Source organism: Artemia sp. Qi Xiang Cuo, chromosome 19 (genome assembly GCF_049724085.1).
Source record: "Artemia sp. Qi Xiang Cuo chromosome 19, ASM4972408v1, whole genome shotgun sequence".
Classification (NCBI taxonomy): domain Eukaryota; kingdom Metazoa; phylum Arthropoda; class Branchiopoda; order Anostraca; family Artemiidae; genus Artemia; species Artemia sp. Qi Xiang Cuo.
Window position 1 is genome coordinate 14,918,900 of NC_142812.1, and position 17,731 is coordinate 14,936,630.

Here is a 17,731-nt window from a genome sequence, read left to right on the forward strand (position 1 = left end):
AGAAAAGATTAAAGTAAATTACTAATTGTGAATTTGAGACATTTTAAAGTTATCCAATTCAATCGCAACAGAATATAGAAGGACAGACTAGAGCTGTAGTGTGGAAGGAGATACAATATTGTCAATTTGGAAAGACTTGAAGAATATTTGTTGCAAGAAGAGGAAAGTAGACAATAATGGAGCCATCAGGGGCTCCGGTCCAAATCCCCTATGGCTACCAAAATATGCAAGGACTAACAACAATGCCTGTAGTTAATCAGTAGGGGCAAATGTTTATACCAATCCAATCTAATAGCCCTAATAACATGTGTTTACCCAGTGTATCATTCTATGTACCAATGGTACCCATGCAAAATAGATATAGTCCATTGCTTGATCAGGAGTACCCACCTTTATAAAGTAGCAGAGAAGCATATAATGAACAGGAAATAGACATGTTTGATTGTGTTAACCCCTATATTGCAGAAGGTGTGAACACTGAAATAGACAAATCAGCTACAAAAAGAAGAGCTACAGAGGTGGAGCGTCAACAACCTCAAACGAAAAAGTATAAATCAGCGAATAATGGTGGAGTCTCATCCCAGGTTCCAAAAGATGGAAGGAAAGAGATAAATATGGAGTCAAAACAGAGACAGTGGGTGTCAGCAAAATTAAATATCAACAAAGAATTTGAAATCCCAGAAGAAGAGCTTTTCAAGATCGGATTGATCATTGAAGTAAAGGAGGAAGATAAATCAAAAAGATTCCCAGAAGATTTCAGACTCTCAAAGTGCATGAAAGAACTATTAAAAGAAAACAAGTTTGAGTTTGAAGTTTTGGCTGAAAGAAGGAAAATCTTTATTTTTGTGAAAAATGACATAGCAGCTGAGAAAATTTTGAAGCAAAGTCAAATGTGTGGCTTGCCAATACAGGTCAAGAGAAAAGTGGAGACCGTTTGAGGGATAATAAAGGGGGTACCCCTTGAAGTTCCAGAGGATGATATTTTAGATAGTATAGATAGCCCAATTGCAATAATTGGGGCCAAAAGGCAAAAAAGATTTAATAGAGAGATTAGAAAAATGGAAGACAGTCTTGCAATATTGCTAACATTTGAAAATAATTTCCTTCCTCCTGTTGTCTGGAGGGGGGGATGGAGGAGACGGAGTGTATATGAATATAAGAGACAATTACTACAATGTCATAAGTGCCAAAGATATGGACATGTAAAGAAATATTGCACAGCAAAAGAAGAAATTTGCCTACAATGTGCTGGCAAGCATACATCTGGACAGTGTCAAATGAAGAACAACAATATACAAAATAAAACATCTTTATATAAATGTATCACTTGCTATGGTAACGACCCATCAACTTCAATGCACTGTAGTGTCAGACACAGGAATACCGAGATTTTAAAAGTTGCTGAAAGACATCACATGAGTTTTAGAAGAGCTGAACCAGTTTACAGGTCATATGCCGAAATCACTAACAAACAGGCATATAAAGAAGAAGCAAAAATCAACGTGCCCCTTAGGGATAAAGAAACTGGTCAGATGCAGCAATGAATAGTGAGTAATATTATAAACAAGATTGTGATTGGTCTAGTGTTGTCACCAGAAATTTTAAGCATAGAGAACTTGCCTATCAGGGAAAAAGTGGATAAACTCTGTAATTTTATTGAAAGTTTGGGAATCATGTAAATGAACAACAGCCTTATTTTGAATCAATGTGTAAATAAATGACTGTTAAATCATCCATAAAAATTATGTCTTGGGATCCACGACCATTAGTTAAAGTGAATAAGGATTTAGTACTAGACTATTGTATTAAGAATAATATTGACGCGTTTAGCATTCAAGAGACTTATTTGAACCCATATATAAATCCATCATTCAGAGACTATAATGTAGTGAGAATAGATAGATAAAATAAAGAGAGAGGTGGAGTGATTATTGGTATTAACAAGGAAATCAACTATATCCCAATTGATTTGTCAATACAGGAGGATTATCATATGGAGGTTGTTGGATGCAAAATACATCTTAAAAACAAAGTAAAGCTGAATATATTCAATATTTATATCCCAGACGGTAATTTACTTTTAAGTGATCGAGGTCTAGAAAAAATTATAGAAACAGTGCCTGGAGGAGAAAAACTAATGATTATAGGTGATTTAAATTCACACAATGGTCTTTGGTGTGGATGCGGAAGTGATAATAGAAATGGGAGAACAATCTTTGAATTTTTAATGAAAAACTCAGATATATGCCTGTTTACTCCAAAGGATCTACCAACTAGAATCAATAACAGAACAGGAAGATAAGTGACCATAGACTTGGCCATAGGATCAGCTTCATTGGCACCAAAAGTATCAGTAACAAGTGACATGGAATCCACTCTATATAGTGATCATTTTCCCATTATGGTAGAGATTTCTCAAGATAATAGTGTATGCAAAAATCATGAAGAAACTAGCAAAGTGAATTTAAAGAATATTAACTGGGAAGATTTTACGAATAAATTACAAGAAACAGACGTTCAGTCACAGGTGAATGGTTGTGAAGATGTCGATGAAAAGATAGATGTATTTCAAAATTCACTCTTAGAAATAGCACAAGAACTAGCTCCAAAAAGTAAAGGAGGTCCTATTCACCGCAAACTGAGTGTTTGGTGGAACAGTGAATGTACTGTAGCAAAGTAAAAGCTAATACAGTCAAGAAGAAGTTACAATCAGCTTCCAAAATTTGAAATATTTTTAATGTGTCACTGAAGGTATGAAGTCTGTCGTCGCCAAACAGTATAAGCTAAGAAAATTTCGTACCAAGAATTCTTGGAGAAGTTGGATTTTAGACAGCCTGCAAGAAGAGTGTAAAAAACAGTAAAAAAACTGATTACAGGGAAGACAGATGATAATGGTAACCCACCCTTGACTGTTAACGGAGCGGAGTTAGTGGAAGAACCAGAAAAAGCGAATAAAGCAGTAGATTTTGTAGAGTCAGTGATTGGAAGACCAGACGATTTTAAGGATGATGAAAAACTTACATTTGCTAAGGTAATAAGACTCTAATATAGAAAATGATATGGATTATAACAGATATTTTACGGTAGAGGAGTTAAAGAATGTGATTCGAAAGTTACCATTAAAACCACCAGGTTTATACATGATTTACCCACAGTATGTCAAACATTTAAGTGACAAATGGATAAAAACATTGTTAGAAATTACTAACAAAGTCTGGGAAGACGGAAAATTACCATAAATATGGAAGGATGAGGTAGTAACTATAACTCCTAAACAACGCAAAGATAATCCAAAAATAGTAAACTTAAGGATGATTACTCTACTACCTGTGTTAGGAAAAGTTTATGAAAGAATGGTTAAGGAGAGGCTTACATGGAAAGTGGAAAGAACAAACACTTTGAAAGATGTTCAATGTGGGTTTAGAAAGAACAGATCTACTATAGAAGTGTTGCAAATATTTGTAAATGATGCAGTATATTGTTTGGAAAATAGAAAAATCTGTTTATCAGTTTTCTTTGATGTGAATAGTGCTTTTGATAGTGTGGTTCATCGACATATAATAGAAGGAGTGATTTCAGCACAAGTTAGAGGATGTTTACTAATATTTTCTTATTATTATTTACGTGAACGAGAAGTGACAGTAAAAGTGGGTAAAGCATATTCGGAAAGAAAGGTACTGAGAAAACGTGGCGTACCACAAGGCTCCTCATTGGGGCCAGATTATTACAATATAAGTGAATTTGACATACCACTGGATACAGGAGAGGAGAGAGCTGGGATTTTCGCTGATGATAATGCAATGTGGATAGTGTGTGATAGTGTTGAGGAGGGGCAACGAGTGGCCCAGGAGAAAATAAAGTTAATGGAAACGTGGGACATGGAAAATTGTGTGCAGTTTTCGGTCGAGAAAACCAAAGCAATGGTAATCACGCGAACAAAAAAGTACTCTGCTCTTTGTCTTTTTCTAAATGGGGAAAAAATTGAAACCGTGAACCAATTTAAATGGCTTGGAATTACCATTGATAGAAAGCTGACGTTTAAGGTTTATGTGAGACAATTAAAGAAAACATGTTCCAAAAGATTAAATTTTATGAAAGTGCTGTGTGGAGCTAATTTTGGCCCAAAGCCCGACTTTTTTAAGGACTTTTATATAAAATACATAAGAGAGAAATTGGAATATGAAGGAATAATTTACATGGCAGCATCTAAGTCATTGCTAGAGGAACTGAAAACTATTCAATACAGTGCTTTAAGGACAGCTTTTGGAGAAAGAAAGACAACTCCAAAAAGCTTTCTTGAATCCGAAAGTGGGATTGAGAAGCTAGGTAGCAGGAGAGACATAGCAACATTAAAGTTCTTACGGAAGACATGGATATCTGACCGGTCGAATCCAATTAAGTCAAAACTGCTAAAAGAGGGAAGGTTGGGATATTCATGGAAGAAACTATTCGTTATTGTGAGGGCGAAAAAGAGAATTGAAGAGTTTCAAATGGATTGTCAGTTAACATCAATGTTGGGAATGTTCAACATGTTAATTACTCCTCAATGGAAATCCATACCATACCAGTGCAATACTGAATTTGAAAAGTGTGATAATCTAGATTATGATCAATTACTCAAGACGAGAAAAGAAATACAATATCTTGACACTGTGGATATCTTCACAGATGCATCCAAAGTGGATAATAGAGTGGGGGCGGCTTTTGTAATTCCCTCCAAGAATATAGTTAAATTGATTAAATTAAGCGATGTAACTACAGTTTTTCAAGCAGAAGTAGTTGCAATAGCCAAAGCAGCGATATACATAATAGATTTGGGAAAAACAGGTGAAAAATATATAATTTTTTCGGATTCAAAAAGTTGTTTGGAGGCAATCAAGAATATTTATCTAGCAAATAAAGTAGCTCCTGAAGTGATCTTTTGTGATGAGGAATTACAGAAACTACTGAAAAAGGGAGTAACCATCACATTGGATTGGGTACCGGGGCATGCAAACATTAATGGAAATGAAATGGCTGACACTGCAGTAAAACAAGCATCCACAGAAGATGGGCAAACATTTTGAGATATCACGCCCAGGATGGTTAATCAAATTGGAGAAGTGATAAAGAAATTGAGAATAAAGACATTCGAGGACAGCCGTGTGTTCTCAACAAATATGTTAGTTACACAAAAGAAAGAAAGGCAATTTGAAAAGAAAATATATGGACAGCCAAGTAAGTCTAAAGCCATGGTGATATTCAGACTAAGGTCAGGTCATGCAGGAATTCAGAAATATAGAGCCCGTTTCTATAATGAAGATCCGAGATGTGCATTTTGTGGAAATGAGGAAACGGTAGAACATCTGTTATTTGAATGTGCTGGAACAGAAGACAGGAGGAAGAATATTAGACAGTTTATTATAGAAAAAGAATTCGACAGAGTAGTGACATACTAAGTGAAGTGGGATTGAACAATGATTGTGCTGATGGAATCAAGTTGATATACAAGTTTTTAGAGGATATTAATGAGATACATCTTATGTGAACCAAGTAGTGTAGTAATTGCATGAAACCTCCCGAGTCCTTGCAGGAAGAGAGGAGGAACCATCCATTTCAATTCAATTCAATTTACTAAAAAGGTGTAGTAGATTTAGTAGCAAAATATCAATCAAGAGATGGCTTAATTTTTTTGGAAAATTATGGTACAGGATAGTAAGGGAAAATTCTACTTTTGGCTATTTTGCAAAGGGGTTAAATTAGAAAAACAAGACTTTCAGGGATGGGTCTACAGACTAAAGCATATCCTGGGAAGGTAGCCTCTTTTGAAGTTTCTACCTCCACCCCTTTTCTTTTTTGAGGGCCTGGAATTTGCCTACATGACATGTCTATAGCTTACCTTTTGAAACTTTAAGAAAAAAACATTTTAACTTAATTTTCAGCTAGGCCTATCAGTTTCCTTTTATCTGGCTTTAGTTCTGCAAAATGCAATTCCTGTTTTTCAGTGGCAGATAAGATACCACCAGATGGTTAATTTGACTGTGTATTTATATACAAATCTTTGAATTAGCCAACCAACCAACCAGTATTTTAAGCATAGGAGTCCAGCTGGGCATAAGGAAACATATAAAGAAAACAATTCCTACCCCACAATATGCAGAATAATCCTAGTTGACACATTTGCAGGGAGAGAGCCTTTATCTTCACTTCTTTCCTTGTTTTCCAGTTTTTCTAAGAAATTCATGCATTTTCAAGAACCTATATATTCACAGTATATATACCCCCACCCCCCTCAGGTGCCAATTGAAACCTAGAACTGCATTGTCAATCTAGATATAAGATCTATTTGCATCTAAAATGACATTTACTCCCATATTAGCCATGTGGTAGATGCCCATGGCAGATCCAGGAGAGGGGCAAGGGATATCAACTCTTTGACTATTGGAAAAAATTAGTTTATAAGCTTATATAGAATGGTACTATCCAATCTCCTTATAATTAAAAACATTTTAGTCATCTAGTTTGAAAATTTGGCCTATCTGTATAGGAAAAATCTAAATTTGCCAACTAGTTGGCAATAAATGTTGCCCCAGCAAAACTTTCATTTTCCAACTAGTTGACTAATAACTTCTCCCCAGAAAAAATTAATTTTGCCAACTAGCTGAAGTAAACATTGCCCCAGAAAACAATTTATTTTCCAACTAGTTGACTAATAATAGTTAGAATTTATTCTGAATAGCATAAAATATGTTAATGATATAGGGTTTTTTCAAATTTAATTATCACTATTGTTGCTATTGTGTTACAACTTCTGTCTTTCTCCCTGTCTTCCTCTTAATTGGAGATATATTTTGAGTTATATATAGGGCTTTGGAGCCAGGGATTTTTGTTTTAATTCCCAGGATCATTAGTCTTATATATATATATATATATATATATATATATATATATATATATATATAATATATATATATATATATATATATATATATATATATATATATATATATATATATATATATATATATATATATATATATATATATATATATATATATATATATATATATATATATATATATATATATATATATATATATATATATATATATATATATATATATATATATATATATATATATATATATATATATATATATATATATATATATAAGACTAATTATCCTGGGACTAAGACTACCATATTGCATAAATAAATGTTGCCATCACGCCGTAAAAGCGTTGCCATCACGCCGTGCACAGTCAAAACCATGCATAATAATGAAATCTCCTTTTCGTTGTATTGCTGTGCAGCATTTTGTTGCTGTTACACCTCAAATATATATATCACAGTTTCACAGTTCTGAAATAATTGCTACATGCTCTTTGCTAAAATGCTGTCAAGAACATAGTCAAAATAACACCAATAACAAAATTTCCTTTTCATTTTGTTGCTGTGCAATATTTTGCTGTGGAAACGTCTTAAAAGTGGTGGTTGTTGGATCAAAGCACCTTTTTGCCCGAGTTAATTCTAAAATTCTGGCAAGAACATTCTCCATAGTCAAAATCAATCTAATAACAAAATATCTTTTTCGTTTTGTTGCTGTTATGACTCAAAAGCTGTGTACGATAGTTTCAGAGTTTTGAAATAATTGCTAAAAGCCTTTTTCTAAGCTATTCTAAAAAGTAGGATCAGACGCAGGGTTGCCACTGCGGTCGGTTCTTAAAGTGTTACAATTGCCCAAATGTGTATGGTACGCAGCGATTTTCGGTGCCGCAGTCAAAAAATTTACTAATAGTGGTGCAATAGCATTTTAGTGCTGCATGTGGCAACCCTGATCAGATGCGAAATGTAAGCTTGATGATATATTGATCTTTTCTTTGGCTTAAGGCTCCTGCCACGTTGAGGGCGGTGTAGACAACTCTGCTCCTCCAGGCTGACCGGTCAGCTACTAAGAGTGGGGCCTCGTCGACGGCAGTTTTAGCTATCTCTAGGAGAAATCCAGATTTTTTTAATCTGTGTTCTTCTGCTCATCCTCCCTTTGTGAACAGCTTTGCAGTCGGTTTTTGGCAATCATTGTTAAATCGTCAGAATATCAGATTAGGTGAGATAGTCACGATTTTTTTTGTGTTTTTTGTTGTAATAAAATCAAAACTATCTAAGAAATTTCTCTGTTGTTTGTTTTATTAACTTGGTTGGTTAAGAATTCATAATGTTTTAGAGCTTGGTTTAAGAACTTCCATTAGAATGCTGGTGCTGTTACTGCTAGCAGTTGACTGTTGCACCAAGCCGGGTGAGGCCAATACAGCTGGACGAGCTCCTCCTCCATCCCAATCTTTCCTAGAACATCTGGTTTAGGATGTATATCAAGTGCATGCTTTTTGGTATTTTCATTGAAGAAATCCTCCCCCCCCCTTTGATTTGGAAAAAATTAATTTTTACCCCCTAACAGTTTTTTTTTTAAATTTACGTTTCCTTACGTTTCCTAGCGACAATGCTTATTCTTGAAAACGACGGTCAAAATGAGTGAAAAGTCTACATTCTGTGGCTAACCCCAATGGTAATGCTACTGTATTGGAATGATCACACTTGGATTTATGCATTTCTTTTTTTTATCTAACTTTAAGAGGCACGGGTGCCAGATGGTCCCTACGGAAATGAACTACTTGAAAGAAATTGGCATATGCATTCTAATTGTGCCTCTTATAGCTGGTTGGTTTTTCTAGTGGGGATATTAACAGTTGATAGCTTTGGCAAGGGTGCAATCGATAGTACTTTTTATTTTCCTTTTTTTTGAGCTTCTAATGGGGAAATAATTTTATGGGTGACTTCCGCAACCATGTAAGACAGGAGAGGAAGGCGTCCAGTTTTCTAACCTTTTTAAATATTTTGATATGGAAACTAATTATAAAAAAAGAACGACTGGTATTAATGAAATGCTGTTGTCGTCCTGCAAGGATTAAAACAAGACGAAAACATATAACCAATGAAATCAAAGCAAAAAACTTTTAATAACAAGAAAGGTCCAAACATTTCGACTTCATGTCTGGATGCTTTTATCAACTAAAAAAAAATTATAAAAAACAAAAGATAAACTAGATTTAACAGGAAAATTAAATAAAAGGCAAAAAAAAACAGACGAAAAGCAAAAAAAATCACAATTTTGATTTTCGTGAGGAACAATTGTCTTATTCATTATTATTAATATGTAAGTTTTTCGTCTGTGTTCTTAGTTTGTTTTTTGTTCTTTTGATGTGTATATTCTGTTTAATTTAGTTTTTTCTTTTCTTTCTGTTTATAAAGCCGGGCGTGAAGTCAAAATATTTGGTTTTTTTTTTTATTATTATTAAAAGTTTCTGTTTTTTTTCACTATAAAATTTAAAACAATGTTCAGTTTTTTCTATATTTTCATTTGTTTAATCTGTAACATCCACTGGTGAAATAATATAATTAAAATATTGTGGTTAAAGGCTCTGAAAGTAGCAGCAATTCTCCAAACGACACCAAAAGTAAATCTGAAAGAGTCTGCACGTTCCAAAACAAGCTGTTCTTGGCCCGTTCTTGGTTTCCAAAACAAGCCGTTCTTGGCTCGTTCTTGGCTTCCAAAACAGGCTGTTCATGGCTCGTTCTTGGTTTCCAAAACAAGCTGTTCTTGGCTCGTGCTTGGTTTCCAAAACAAGCCATTCTTGGCTCGTTCTTGGCTTCCAAAACAAGCCGTTCTTGGCTTCCAAAACAAGCTGTTCTTGGATCGTTCTTGGTTTCCAAAACAAGTTGTTCTTGGCTCGTTCTTGGTTTCCAAAAAAAGCCGTTCTTGGCTCGTTCTTGGCCTCCAAAACAAGCCGTTCTTGGCTCCATAATTTTTGGAATACTGGGTAATAAAAAGCAACGCCAGACTATTTTGCTGAAAAATAGGCTCTGCAACGGGAACGTTTTTATATATTAACCAAGTGCCCGCTTTTATTCAATTAAAAATTGAGTGCTTAATTTACAAATGGTGAAAAAGAATAAAATAAAAGTTAATGCATCCAAATGCACTAAAAAGTAAAAAAAAAAAAATCCTGCATTTTACTAAAAAACAGGAGTGCTTAATTTACAAATGGTGAAAAAGAGTAAAATAAAAGTTAATGCATCCAAATGCACTAAAAAGTAAAAGAAAAAAATCCTTCATTTTACTAAAAAACAGGAGTGCTTAATTTACAAATTGTGAAAAAGAGTAAAATAAAAGTTAATGCATCCAAATGCACTAAAAAGTAAAAAACACAAAATACTGCATTTTACTAAAAAACAGGATTTTACTGCTTTTTGCTTGCATTGAATGAAGGTGAGATGGAGAAGCATAAAATACCTCTTTACTTAACACTTCCTCTCGAAGCCTCGTAAGCAATTATCATAAATGGTGCTAGGGATCTGTGTAGTAGTGTGTTTTGAGACAGGGGGGAAGGGTTTCTTGACGTTGAAAAAATTTATAGGTTGCCAGTTTTATTGTTTCAGTGCTCCATTTGTTGGTAAGCAGTAAAACAATAACAATGTAAATCATAACAGTAAAACCTAACAAGCAGTAAGACATAACAATTAATTAGTTATTGTGTGAACACATTAAACATTGGATGTAAAAGCTATAAATTATTAGAGTTTTTGGATCGCGGATGAAGTGTTTTCCCCCTCCTCCCGTTCCCTCCTTTTCTCCTGTTTTCCTCCTGTTCCCTGTGTTTGTCTGGTACATCTAACTTGATGCTGTGAAAATGCAAATAAATTTTGTTTTGTTTCGCCAATGTATTCGTCAATCGGTTCTATTCTGCTATTAATTAAAAAAAATTTTCCACAAAATAAGTTTTTCAAAGAAAAGTAAAGAACTCTATTAAACAAAAAATGGGCAAGATTAAAATCAAATAATCTACAAAGCGTGAAACAACCACAAATCAGCTTCTATAAATAAAAGAAACTCAAAACGGACGGAAATGACAATAAATAACCGAGTCAAATTCAAAAAGAGCAGAAATTAGCATAAGTTGGGCTCAAAACCTCTATCCCTTCCCAAGGCGAGAACATAATTTGCACTTTACTCAAAAAAATATAAATGTTTTTACTTTTATAACTTTAATAAATAAAATAATACTAACATTTTAATTACTAAATATCAGTATATGTATATTAAACTGACAATGCACATTCATTTGTATTTTTTTCAGTAAAGTGCAAATTATGTTCTCCAATCGAATGAGCCTGTTTTGAAGTTTCTACGAAACACCTTCTATAAGAACCTTATATGCCCCCATGGCATAACTTAAAGCCCTTGCCCTGAGGGTTGTGGGGGAGTGTCATCCTCAAAAACATTTTATCTATCCAGAAATCAACTACTCTGAACAAAATGGCTATCTCAAAATTTTGTTTGGATGTGTTTGGGGGAATGTTGGGCGTGGGGGGGGGCGAGGTGCCCTCCAATCACTTTCGACTATTAAAAAGGGTACTAGCCCTTCGAATTTCCAATCGAATGAACCTGTTTTGTAAGTTTCTACGACAACGCCATCAATAAAAACCTTACATGCCCCCAGGGCAGAACTTAAAACCCTTGCCCTGAGGATTGCGGGGGAGTGTCCTCCTCAAAAATATATTTTCTCTCTAGAAATCAACTACGCTGAACAAAATGGGTATCTCAAAATTTTGATTGGATGTGTTTGGGGTAATGATGGGCGTGGGGCTAGTTGCCCTCCAATCACTTTTGACTTTTGAAAAGGGCACTAGCCACTCCAATTTCCCATTGAATGAGTTCTTTTTGAAGTTTCTACGACAACTCCTTTAATATGAAGTGCCCAGGTATGGAGAAAAAAAAAAACCAAAAACACATTGTGCCCACATTGTTCTTAACTTAGGCAGCGCTAGTTCGCTGCCTATGATTGATTTGATGTGTTTGGAGAAAAGATGGGCGTGAGAGGGTGGTTAGTTGCCTTCGAATCACTATCGACTATTAAAAAGGGCACTAGCCCTTTTTCCAATCAAAGGAGCTTGTGTTGAAGTTTCTATGACAACGCCTTCTATAAAAACCATATATGCCCTAGGGCATAACTTAAAACCCTTGTCCTGAGGGTTGTGGGGGAGTATCCTCCGCAAAAACATATTTTGTATCTGAAAATCAACTACGCTGAACAAAATGGTTATCTAAAATATTGATTTGATGTGTTTGGAGAAAAGATGTGCGTGAAAGGGGGGTTAGTTGCCTACAACTTACTCTCGACTATTAAAAAGGGCACTATCCGTTTGAACTTCTAATCGAATGAGCCCTTTTTTAAGTTTCTACTACAGAGATTTCTATAAAAACCCTTATATAACCTCAGGGCATAATTTATAACCCTTGCCCTAAAGATTGTGGGGCGAGTGTCCTACTCAAAGATTTAATTTCCTGAACTTTGAACTGCGTGGAACAAAATGGCTTTCTAAAAATTCTTATAGGATCTGTTTGGGGAAATGGTGGGCGTGGAAGGGGTATTAGTTGCTTTCCAATCACTTTCGACTATTAAAAAGAGCACTAGCCATTTCAATTTCCAATCGAATGATCCCTTTTTGAAGTTTCTACGACAACGCGTTATATAAAAGCCTTATATGCCCCCAGGGCATAGCTTACAACCCTTGCCCCAAGGACTGTGAAGGAGTGTCCTCCTCAAAAACATAATTTCTATGTAGAAATCAACTACGCTGAACAAAATGGCTATCTCAAAATTTTATTGGATGTATTTTGGAAAATGTCGGGCGTGGAAGGGGTGTTAGTCAACTTCTAATCATATTCGACTATTTAAACGGCTCTAGAAAAAATGGCCTATGATTTATGCAACAACTTTCTATATAAACGTTATGTGCCCCCAGGGCATAACTTACAACCTTTGCACTGAGGGCTCTGAGGGGGTTATCATCCTAAAAGACTTAATTTCCAGAACGTTCAACTACGTCGAACAAAATGGATATTTCCAAATTTTGAATGGATGTGTTTTGGAAAATGGTGGGCGTGATAGGGGCGTTAGTCGCTATCCAATCACTTTCAACTATTAAAAAAGGTACTAGCCCTTTGAATTTCCAATTGAATGAGCTCTTTTAAAGTTTCTAAGACAGCACTTTCAATAAAAACTTTATATAAACAAGGTCATAACTTACATCCCTTGCACTGAGGGCTCTTAGGGGTTTTATTATCCTAAAAGACCTAATTTCCAGAACTTTCAACTACGTTGAACAAAATGGTACAAAACAAATACGGTGAACAAAACCTTATATGCCCCCAGGGCAGAGCTTACGCCCCTTGCCCTGAAGGCTATGGGGGGGGGGGAGTGTCCTCCTCAAAAACGTAATTTCTATCTGGAAATCAACTACGCTGTACAAAATGGCTATCGAAAAATTTTGATTGGATGTGTTTCGGGAAATGGTGAGCGTGGAAGGGGTGTTACTTACCTTCCAATCACTTTCGACTATTAAAAACGGCACAATTCTCTCCAGTTTCGAATTGAATGAGCCCTTTTCGAAGTTTATACGACAACTCCTTCGATACGAAGTGCCCGGGGATGGAGAACCAAAAAAAAAAAAAAAATAACACACATTGTTCCCACAACGTTCTTTACTTAGGTAGCGCGAGCGCGCTGCCTATGATATTGCTCCTGTTATTGAAGGAACACCTCACTAGATTTGATTTCGTTTGACCAAAGTAGTCTGCACACAACAATTTTTCTGTTAATGTCGTCGATCACCCATGATGCACACCCCAACATAACCCGGTTGGCACTCCCCAACATAACCCGGTTCCCACACCCCAACATAACCCGGTTCCCACACCCCAAAATAACCCGGTTCTTATGTCATTTAATTAAGATGTAACTTATCTCGATTATCATACTGAAAGGTTTCGTAAATAATGGTTTGATCCAAATGCATAATCATTATGGTCCCCAACAAACCAGATCACTGCTCGAGGACAAGATTGCTTATGGTTACTTGTGATACATTTACTTATTATGATATATCAGGTTACTTGTATAATCTTACTGTTTTTCTCCCTTTCTATATTTCTCTCTCCCACACCTCCCTCCCTCAATGTCCTCTTTCCCTCCCTCTCCTTTCTCTTTTTTGTGCATATTTGTTGTGATATCTGAATTTTTCGATATTCACTTTCGATTAAATGCTTTTTGAATATGTTTTCTCATGTGATGTATTTTTCTTTTGGCAAAGTTTAAATAATAAAACTATAGTTAATAAGGATCTTTTGTAATATTTTATTGAAAATTTCGAGTAATATAAAATTAAGTGAGTTGACATTAACTTCAACTGTATCAAAAAAGAAATCATGTATATTCAGACATGGAACTGCTCAGGCGAAAAAAGAAACAAAACTACAAGTTAATTTTAACTAGTTAAGGTTTATATTCTCTGTGCATGATTTCGACTTGTTGTTTTTCGGCAATTATATGGTTATAATGAACCAACGTAAGTCGACAATTATAGTATCATTTCATACCTGAGATTCAGTTCTGTCCACCAACCGAATTATGTTTCAAAAATTTGCTTTGCATTCTTAGATTGAAAATTAAGTTGAGAATCATTTGGAAATCGTCGAAAAGAGGAAGATTTCACTACTTTCTAAGGAGGTTTAGATCTTTTCTAAAACAAGTTCTATATAGTATCATTCCATACCTGAGATTCAGTTCTATCCACCAACCGAATTATATTTCAATATTTGCTTTGCATTCTTTGATTGAAAATTAAGTTGAGGATCCTTTGAAAATAGTAGAAAAAAGAAAAATTTCCCTATTTTCTAAGAAGGTTTTGATCTTTTCTGAAACAAGCTCTATATAGCATCATTCCAAACCTGAGATTCAGTTCTATCCACCAACTGAATTGTATTTCAAAATTTGCTTTGTATTCATAGATTGAAAATTAAGTTGAGAATCTTTTGATAATCGTCAAAAAAAAATTTCCTATTTTCTAAGGAGGTTTAGATCTTTTCTAAAACAAGTTCTATATAGTATCATTCCATACCTGAGATTCAGTTCTATCCACCAACCGAATTATATTTCAATATTTGCTTTGAATTCTTAGATTGAAAATTAATTTGAGAATCCTTTGAAAATCGTCGAAAAAAAAGAAAATTTCCCTATTTTCTAAGGAGGTTCAGACCTTTTCTAAAACAAGTTCTATATAGTGTCATTCTATACCTGAGATTCAGTTCTATCCACAGACCGAATTATATTTCAAAAATTTGCTTTGCATTCTTAGATATAAAATTAAGTTGAGAATCCTTTGAAAATTTTCGAAAAAAGAAAAATTTCCCTATTTTCTAAGGAGGTTTAAATCTTTTTAAACAAGTTCTATATAGTATCATCATTTTGGTTCGATGAAGGGATGCATCTGACCTAATGACATAAGTAACTTGTCCCTTATGTGCATTTTAAAGTTGTAGTTTCGTCGCAAAATCCCCCGTTTCAGAAAAATCATAAATTTTAAAGTGAGAATTTTGTTGAATTTTTCCCCCGAAATACAGTTCTGTCTTTTGCCGGTCCACTGACCATCCTTGGACAAAAACTCCTCTCAGATGGAACAAAAATAAAGACTTTGTCATAAATTTTCTGGAAACCTAATTCGGGTTGCCTCATGTCAACCTTGTTGTCTGAGAACCTACGTTAGGTTTCTGTTCACCATCGAAGAGAACTGCTCGTTCCTCTAACCCCGTGATTCCCAACGTGGGGCATAGGCCCTACCAATGGGGCATTGTAAATTTTTGATGAGTCATGTGCAGGTCGTGCACCCATCGGCTAACTATTCTTTAGAGTCTTAATTTTGAAAATAAAAATATTTTAATACGAACGATGTCAAATTCATACGCATTTCAAGAGCAAAAAAGATACATGATAGTATTGCAATGACATACATCGTACAAAAGATGTTGTATTGAGACAATATTTTTTAATTAGTATTAAAAAATATTTTTTAAGTTGCAAATTCGAGGACCCGAAAAAAGATACTAAATGTTGGGGCCCCTGCCCTGAGTGATACTTACACCAAGTTAATGTTATTTTAAGCTTCCTTCAGGTGAATGCAAGTAAAATTTGGAGTAACCAAATTTAAGTATCACGAGGGGGGCATCAGGATTTTAGGGTATGACCCAAAATCAGTGGGAACCACTGCTCTAGAGCCTTAATAAAAAAGAAAATAATGTGAATGACGTCAATTTCTTGTGCATCTAAAGAGCAAAAAAATAAATAAATGATAGCATTGAAATGACGGCATGAATGTATAAAAGGCGTTGCATGCAGACAAAAATTGTCAATGGTATAAGATATGCCTAGAGGACGACTAAAAAAAAACAAATTAATGACGTTTTAAGTTTCCTTCAGGTGAATACGCGTAAAATTTTGAGCAACAAATTTAAATATCCCGATGGGGGCATCAGGTTTTTAGTTATATTTAGCTGGGGCAAGGCCCAAAATTGGCGAGGAACAACTGCTCTAACCTCACATTCCTTTTTAAGAACCCTTAGAGTCAATACAGATTTGGTAGCTTTTGGAGTATGCCCTCTATTGGCAAGAAGTGCTTTGTTGCTTAAGCCCCCATAATCTTCCTTGGGGCTGCAGAGTGTTTCTTGCAGACACTCTAACAGTACTTGCATACAGCAGCATGCAATTCTGCAGATTAGCCAGCTCTAGCTGGCTACCTCGTAACGGAGAGAAAGCTGTCGAGGAAATTTACATTTTAGAAAGTGTCACTCAAGAAAAGTTGTAAGGTTTAGTTTTTTGAGCTCCTCATCAATATTGGATTCCCCACTGCAGTCTTTGTGAACTAGATGATAGGTCAGGATTGTAGATAAGACTAGAACCTTGGTTTTAGGACTTGAAGTCCTAATTTTGAAATTGATAAAAAGTTTTGTTTATTTGCATTCGCAAGGTGACATTTTTCCGCACTGCGCCTTCACAAGCTTACTATATTTCTAACTTTCTGAAAAGACTGGGAACTTCAAATAGGGGAACTTATAGACAATTTTGGTTTAGATTTTAATTTGGTTTGATTTATGCATAAACTGCTCCCTTAGAATAATCAGTATTGTCATCACGCGGGGGGGGGGGGTGTAAAGCACATAAGAAATTAAATACTTAACCTAACCGAGGTACCTCCCCCCAAACCCTTAAAAAAAACAGTTTAAATATCGTATACGCAATGAAAACCACGCAAACATTGTATTACTCTATAGAGGTTAACCCGTCAAAAACGCGTTTTTCGTGACTGGTTTCCTTGTAAAGGCCCATATAGTACCCAAGTACCTTTTTTCCTATTTTCAATGGTCGCAGGCATGGGTACCCGAAGAGATTTTTTGTTGTTGGAGCTGGCTAGCCTACAAAATGCTCTTTAGGAGGGAGGGGGGGTATCTGGGATTTTTTCGCCAGTTTAAATTCGCTTAAGGTTTGTATAAAGAATATAGGTAAGCTATAAGTGTTGGGACTGTCGTTAGGATCGAAAAAAAATCACCAACGCAATCTAGTTAGGTGTTTTCTTAAACTTCACAGTTGTATTTACTTCGAAACTATGATCAGACACTTGTTACTATATTAATTTTGCTAATTACACTGATTAAACGGTTCTTGTCTTGAATCCGATAAACATGCGAAGACCTGCAGAGAGAATTTCAAAGATACCATTTGAAAAACAGGTTTCCGCTAGCTAGGGAATTGTTGTTCACTCTTCAAATGTCTTTTTGACTCTTCAAATGTCAAAGATATAAATTTT

The 17,731-nt window shown here is 35.1% G+C and overlaps 1 pseudogene; it reads left to right on the forward strand.

Annotated features, from left to right (window-relative positions):
* The first annotated feature begins 4,091 nt into the window (after positions 1 to 4,091).
* LOC148940537 (uncharacterized) lies at positions 4,092 to 5,527 on the forward strand (annotated as a pseudogene).
* The last annotated feature ends 12,204 nt before the right edge of the window (positions 5,528 to 17,731 follow it).